Source organism: Chelonoidis abingdonii, chromosome 1, assembly GCF_003597395.2.
Source record: "Chelonoidis abingdonii isolate Lonesome George chromosome 1, CheloAbing_2.0, whole genome shotgun sequence".
NCBI lineage: Eukaryota > Metazoa > Chordata > Testudines > Testudinidae > Chelonoidis > Chelonoidis abingdonii.
The window spans coordinates 44,974,271-44,982,467 of NC_133769.1; the positions used below are offsets into that span (position 1 = coordinate 44,974,271).

At 43.9% G+C, this 8,197-nt stretch overlaps 1 pseudogene; it reads right to left on the reverse strand.

Annotated features, from left to right (window-relative positions):
* Nucleotides 1–6,794: 6,794 nt before the first annotated feature.
* LOC116818145 (U2 spliceosomal RNA) lies at nt 6,795–6,939 on the reverse strand (annotated as a pseudogene).
* Between the last annotated feature and the right edge of the window lie 1,258 nt (nt 6,940–8,197).

Below are 8,197 nucleotides of genomic sequence, written 5' to 3' on the forward strand. Positions count from 1 at the left end.
TGCGGCGCCAATCAGCTTAGGCGCTGCAAGCCTGGGAGGCGGGAGAAGTGAAGCAGCCACGGTGTGCTCAGGGAGGAGGCGGGGCAGGGGTGAGCTGGGACGGGGAGTTCCCCTGCATGCCGCCCCCGCCCCCTTACTTGCTGCAGGCAGCCCTCTCTGCGCACCCCTGCCCCAGCTCCTTCCGCCTAAATGCTGGCAGTGACCAGGGCGGCCGAAGATCCGGCCGCCACGGTCGCTGCCGAAGAAAATGCCGCCCCCCAAATCCTAGCACCCTAGGCGACCGCCTAAGTCGCCTAAATGGTTGTACCGGCCCTGCTGCCTCCTCTTTATCACCAGGGCTCAACATTGCTGGATTACAGCCAGCCTACCGCTTTCTCTGCTCCCAATCAGTCTGGGAGCATATGTAACTCTATGGGCAAATTAGTGATAGACAGGTAAGTCAGGTGTCATTAGATCTGTAAAAATCCACAGAATCATAATTACAATAGCATCATCTTCTGTGGCATAGCGTGGGACTGCCTCCCTTCCCCCTAGCTCTCAATTCTCTCATTTGGAGGAAATTTTGATACTATGTCATCAGAAACAGGTCAAGTTGGATACCATTTGAAATCCCTTTCTCCCACAAACAGCATAGTATGAAACACGACAAACCTAGAACAATTATATTGCTATATATTCAAAAATGTATGATAAAGTTGATTTTTTTTTTTTAAACACAGGCACGTGAAATAAGCAGCCCTCACAAAGGTAAATTGTGTTGTCAGTTAACGCTCACAACATGGAACCAGATTAATGTTTTGAATGTTACAGACAGGGCCGGCTCTGGCCATTTCGCTGCCCCAAGCACGGCGGCACGCTGCTGGGGACGCTCTGCCGCTCACCGGTCCCGCGGCTCCAGTGGACCTCCCACAGGCGTGCCTGCAGATGCTCCACTGGAGCCGCGGGACCAGCGGATCCTCTGCAGGCACGCCTGTGGGAGGTCCACCAGAGCCACCTGCCGCCCTCCTGGCGACCAGCAGAGCGCCCCTCGTGGCATGCTGCCCCAAGCACGCGCTTGGCATGCTGGGGCCTGGAGCCGGCCCTGGTTACAGATTACTATAAATGGAAGGAGTGCCTCAAGCTGATTTGCCGTCACTGGCAGAAAAGAAACAGGTCAGCGGTATTGGTTATCAGCTTTGTTTATTATGCCACAATATTTCTTCTTTGAACAGCATAATGAAGTGTTTGAAATCATTTCCCAAAAGGCACAGGATGTGCCACAGTTCTACACATCTAGTGTACTTTCCACTCTCATTAACCTATTGCCTACAATGGAAAGCTACAATATCATAGAACAGATCAAGCAATTCAGTGAGCTTAAATCTGCAATATCATCAAGTTTTAGGATGGTGCAGCAATGGATGAAGATGGTCGAGTCTTTGCTGCTCTTTACTCAATCTGTTAGGACTGCTAATTAGAATTTGCACATTTGCTGCACTTGAAGACTTGGTTAAAACTAAAGCAAAAACAAAGAAGTATTTTACTAACTCTTCAGTGATGATTGACTAGTGCCTCCCAGAAATAAGAGGCACAGAAAAGTCTGACTCATGGGAAGAATTTCTAAAAGGAATTGGGTTTTTAAGAGGTCAACATTTCCCTTGTGGGGACTTGGTTCAGCTGACGCCCTAGAACACACAAACAGAGCAGTTAAAGGTATTGGAGGAGTAGGGGTGGGCATAACCCAGCATCCAAATGTTCTTCCCTAGTTTTTCACGACAGCCCCAGAACTCCATTGAATTTCAAATAAAACGTTAAGCATGACTGGGATGAATTCTTGTGATGGGGTGTACAAACCTCACACTGGGCACCAGAGGGTTGAGGAGCTAATCTGGTCACAGGAGGCTCTGCCCAGACACACCTACTGGATGTGTTCTAAATGGAGGGGGAGATTTAAAAAGCACAGTATAGTTCAGTCAGTGCCAGGGAGCAGATCTGCCCTTGTAGCTCCTGCAGAAATCCAGTAGGATCCCCACACTATCCTAAACTAAGCTTCAATCCAGAGCTTCTAGGCAGCCAAGAAGAGACAGCTAAATATCTATTAATTAGGAGGGAAGGGACCCTCCTGTCTCCCTTCTGAGGGGACACATTGCAGGCTGTCAGCCAGGCCTTCATCATGCTGCTGGTGAGGAAAGGATGCAGTAGGAAGTAACCTAGGAAGTAAGCTAGGTGACACCCTGGCCCAAGGTGCACACCTGATTGGGTTCTGGGCAAACAGAAGAAGTGGAAGGGCTCGGGTTCCCCTAATACCAGCCATGCACTTCAGTCTCCATAAACGTATGGGCTCCATAAGTGTATGGGCTCCAGTCAAGATAACCTGTGCTCAAATACAAAGAAGAAAGTGAGACTGAAGGTGGCAGGGACTGTTAGAGAGGTAACTGCAGACTGGTTATTGTTTGCTTCACTCCTGACTGTGTCCAGATCTCAATGTGATGTTGATCAAGGTAAGACTTTGAGAAAGTAAGAGTTCTCCATGGTACATGACCAATGTTCAGATGGAATGGAACAATGCATATGAGCCAGTTGATAAGCAAACTATTCCACATCTTGCTTGGTCTTCCTAAGCTAGTATCTACTAACAAATGTGACCTGCATTTTATGTCAGCCAAGGCCTTTCAGAGTAGCAATCATAGATGGTATAGCTGAGGTACAAGCTCAAGCCAATCAGAAACTTAACACCAGCCAAATCTTGGCAGAACACTTCATTATGAGGCTACAGAGAAAATACTGGACCTATAACAAAGTCCACCTAATGTCGGACAGGTATGCACAGGACCCAATTAAAAATATTACCAAAAAGAAGAGACTCTATGGTATTGCATCTGTCCAGTACAAAATCACTGGCTCCACAGACATCTCCAATGTCCTAATGAAGAAGCTACTGTCACATAGTCCCACAAAGGATGAATTAAATGCATACCTTGCAGGAAAAATGCTCCAGCGTTCAAATTGCTTGAAGAATTTTGTCATTGCAGGGCATAATGAAGTTGCTTCCTCTCACTGTTCAGTGGAATTTCTTCATAGTTTCCCTGAGTCAGCTGACACTAAAATGATCTTACATATCATCAATACCACAAAAGAGAGAAGCTACTAAACTCTAGATTTTTGCACAAGACACAGATATTTTACTGCTCTCTGTGAAACGCTACCCAAGATTTCCTCAAGATTCTGTTTTTGTGGCTGCTGCTGGGGAACAGCATTGCTGTATATCCCTAAGAAATGTGTTCCTGTTACTTGGACTATTAAATATCACTGCATTTTTCAAGATGTGACACAAGTGGAAGATTGGCTGAAAGACCAAAGTTATCTTACTGGAAGGCATTTGATTCAGCCTCATAAGACTCTCTTCTCACTCTGAAGGTGCCCAGAATGGCTGGTACAGTTACCGATGGGGTCATAAACACACTGGAGGCAATCACATGCCAAGTTTACTATTTGAAGACCAACATTACGACACTTGCAGAGCTATGTTGGTGGACGTTTTCCAAAAAACAGACAACTGGAGAGAAATTGCCACCACCAAGGCATGCATTTAAACCTGCTGTCAAGAGGGAAAATTATCAAGCGATAGAATGTTTCTGGGAGGATTGTGCACATCTAAAACTACCCTCCCTTATTGGGCATGGGTGGGTCTTGATATGTGTAAAGCACCATATGCTTCCAAATCAATCCTTCAGCTAATCAAATATTTATGCACAAAAAAAAAATTTTTTTTAAATATATGGAGATATACCTATCTCATAGGGCTGGAAGGGACCCCAAAAGGTCATTGAGTGCAGCCCCCTGCCTTCACTAGCAGGACCAAGTACTGATTTTACCCCAGATCCCTAAGTGTCCCCCTCAAAGAGGGAACTCACAACCCTGGATTTAGCAGGCCAATGCTCAAACCACTGAGCTATCCCTCCCCATAAAGAAAATCCTAATGAGTCCGGAGTCTCTTTTTTTAAAAAAAAAAAAAAAACCTTCTCAAACCAGCATCTCACAGGAATACGCTTTCTGGTGGCGAACCAAAAATGTGTGTGGGCGGTGGGCAGTACTGATGACATTCACCTGCCTGTACTGACCTGTGACCTCGCTGGCAGGAAAGCTTAAACTTTCCCCCCCTAACGGCCTGAGCCACATAGAGAAAAGAACAGCCTATGACGGTACCAGTTACTCAAGCTCAAGTAGCAAGAGGGTCAGTGCTGTGCATCTAGAAGGTCCAATTGCAGCTGATGACACGGGGGGGGGGGTCAAATATGGTGTCCATATCATGAAGGTCTACTTTTTTCAATTTTTTAGATGAGAATATTGCATAGAAAAAAAGCTGAATTTGAAAAGAACATTATCCAGGGTCAAGACAAACACAATAATTAGGCAATGGCAGACATTAAGATTGCCCCTGCAACTATAATTTGGCCCAAAATACACGCTGTAAAAAGAAATACTACCCTATAAAGCAGTTACTAAATGTTTCTGAAGGTAACGTCACTACATCTAGTTTTGCTCATTTTCATTAATGCTCGTAGTTCATGCATTCGCCTTAAGACATGATTTTTATTTTTAGAGAAGCTATTTGCTGAGTGTTGTGAAAGGAGCACTCAGGAGATGCGATTAAGCAGTCACTTGTTTTCTAGTAACACTGAATATAACATATGCCATCTGCAGTAAGGTGTATCCAGAACATGGCAATTTACAAATAACTTAAACATCATGTTAATTAGTCAACATTTAGTTATGCCGTAACTTTGGTTGAATTTATTTCCCTCAGAGTCTTTAGGAATGCTGCCAAGCAAGTGTGAGCCAAAGGATGTGTAAAATTTGCTGTTGAAGTAACTTGTTGTGACGGCTGTGACACACACTTGAACAAAGGCAACTAAGGGCCATAAAGACTGATTGAAAGATCACAAAGTATAAAGAAAAGGTGGGTTATTGCTGACACTGACAATACTGTGTAGCAGCCAGAGAATATTTCATATAAAAGCTCCTGACACACAACAGCCCTCCACCCTCACTCTCCCCTCAGTCTCTCATTGAAAAACAGTGCAACGGTAATCTAGCAATACCATGACCAAATTCCATGTAATTACCATGGGTTATTTCATATGATGGATCTTACAAAAAAGCGTTGAAACAAATCATAACGCACATCTGAGAAAATGCCAAAAATTAAGCTTTAACTTCTCAAAAACAAAAGGAGAAGCCATTTGGAATATTGGTCAGTTCTCAAAAAAAAATCAGCGCAAGGCTATCCTTAAATGTGTGAGAATGGGACTTCTAAAACACGCTGTACTTTCAGTAATACAATGTGAACTGTGCTCTGGGATAAAAGAAGGAAGGAGTTGCCCTTCCTCTCTGTCAGATGAAGAGAGGGCAATACTTGGGGTCCCCAAGGAGACCACATGGCAATTACGACACCATAAGGATGGACTATGAAAGCAAAAACAAAAAGAACGGCAATGTACCAAAAGGAGTACAGCATCGAAAAGGGCACCATCATAAAGCACAAAGGATCACTAGCAGCAACCAATCAATTGCGAGATGGACACTCGAGGTGCCCCCAGACAGATGCAGAAATCCTAAAGTGCTAGAGTGACATATGGATTTCCTCCCCAGCACAGTCCATTCTACCACCTGCTCGACAACAAGCTAGAGGATACCCAATTAACAAGCCATTGCCTGTGCTAATAGGCCATTTAGCGGAGTTAAACCACCGAGAATTACAGTCTACTTTTAAAGCATCTATATAAGATACATAACTACTCACAACTCCTCTATGGTCCCGAGACTCACTCAGAATTAGGAATTAAAAGTTGCCACTGAACTGAAAAAACGTCCTTATTTTGTTTTAACCTGCTGCTATCTAGATTTCAGTTTGCGTGACCCCAGATCTTAAATTAAGGAGATAAGTAAAAATGAACTTTTCTGATCCACTTACGCACCAACACCATGACATGATTTATAATAGTACCACGATCATTATCCCCCAGACGTTAGCTCCTGCTTAATTCCAAGCTGAAAAGTCCTAGCCGTTTAATCTTCACTAAAATGAGAACCTACCCAAATCACCTAATAAGTTAGTTGCCCTTCACTGATATTGTGCTCTAGTACTCATAAACTTCTAGATGTAGGAGAAACCACAAATCGGGTAGCAGAGATAATGATGTGGCATGACCATTTGCATTAGATTACACACCGAGGCAAAATAATGTCCCTGTTAGGCACTATCACGCATTCTTATAATCATCATCCACTACAATCCCACTCGAATGCGGTTGTTGACTGCCTCGCGCACTGGACCACAGAGTGCACATATGCAAGAAATAATCACCACAAATGAGCTCAAATCATGATATACACCTATCAACTCCACGGTTTTGTATGGCGGCTCACTAAGGCGCACATTAAGATAGCTATGTAGGGGCGTTATATGCTACCACGATGTCAGATTAGATAATCATTTATGCTCCACCAATTATATTAGTGTCACACTATGTTTGGGGCCATTTGTTGCGCACTATCACTTAGTTGAATGAGATCTTTTTGAAGTTCTCACGTCTGCTCTGGTCTTAACTATCTTGAGCAGTTTAGTATATCTGCAGCTGCCACCTACTGTTTACCCCTCTCCAGATCATTTATGAACAGTTGAAAGGATTGGTCCAAGACTGACCCTTGGGGAACACCACTAGTTAACCCTCTCCATTCTGAGAATTTACCATTAATTCCTACCCTTTATTCCCTGTCTTTTAACCAGTTCTCAATCCATGAAAGGACCTTCCTTTTATTCCATGCCAGCTCCTATTCCAGCCCCCTCTTTTGAAAATCAATTTAATATACAGTCCTCAAATAAAGGACATATCAGATATTAAACTGATAAGAAAAGGTACTACACTTGATCTGAGCTCTAAGGAGCCGAGAAGTTCCCCATCATGCCAATATTTGGCTAGCTGCGTGCCTTGTACAGTGATGTGAGACTGCGACATAGGCAAGGATCAGTGTAACTGTGTCTAGTAGTGCTTTCCTAGATGGAGATAGATTTCAGAGAGGTAGCCATGTTAGTCTGTATCAGTAAAAACAAAGAGTCCTTGTGGCACCTTGGAGACTAACATTTATTTGGGCATAAGCTTCTGTGGGATATAACCCACTTCATCAGATGCATGGAGTGGAAAATACAGTAAGCAGATATAAGTATACAGCACATAAAAAGATGGGACTTGCCTTATCAAGTGGGGAGTCAGTGCTAACGAGGCCAATTCAATCAAGGCGGACGTGGCCTATTCCCAGCAGGTGACAAGAAGGCGTGAGTATCAAACAGAAGGGGAAATTATTTTTTGTAGTGACCCAGCCACTCCCAGTCTTTCTTCAGGCCTAATTCAATGGTGTCAAGTTCGCAAATTAATTCCAGTTCTGCAGTTTCTCATTTAAGTCTGTTTTTGAAGTTTTTTTTGTTGAAGAATGGCCACTTTTAAGTCTGTTATTGAGTGTTCAGATAGATTGAAGTGCTCCTCTACTGGTTTTTGAATGTTAAAATTCTTGATGTCTGATTTTGTGTCCATTTGTTCTTTTGTTGTGTAGAGTGTCCCGTGTGGCAAATGTACATGGCAGAGGGGCATTGCTGGCACATGATGTCATATATCATATTGGTAGATGTGCAGATGAATGAGCCCTTGATGGTGTAGTTGGGTCTTATAATGATGTCCCTTGAATAGATATGCAGACAGAGTTGGCAATGGGGTTTGTTGCAGGGGTTGGTTCCTGAGTTAGTGTTTCTGTTGTGTGGTGTGTAGTTGCTGGTGAGTATTTGCTTCTGGTTGAGGGGCTTTCTGTAAGCAAGGACTGGCCTGTCTCCCAAGGTCTGTGAGAGTGAGGGATAATCCTTCAGGATAGGTTGTAGATCCTTGATGCATTGGAGAGGTTTTAGTTGGGGGCTGTAGGTGATGGCTAGTGGCATTCTGTTACTTTCTTTGTTGGGCCTTTCCTGTGGTAGGGGACTTCTGGGTACCCTTCTGGCTCTGTCAATCTGTTTCCTCACTTCCGCAGGTGGGTATTGTTAAGAATGCCCGATAGAGATCTTGTAGGTGTTTGTATCTGTCTGAGGGATTGGAGCAAATATGGCTGTATCTTAGGGCTTGGCTGTACACAACGGATCGTGTGATGTGGTCTGGATGAAAGCTGGAGGTAT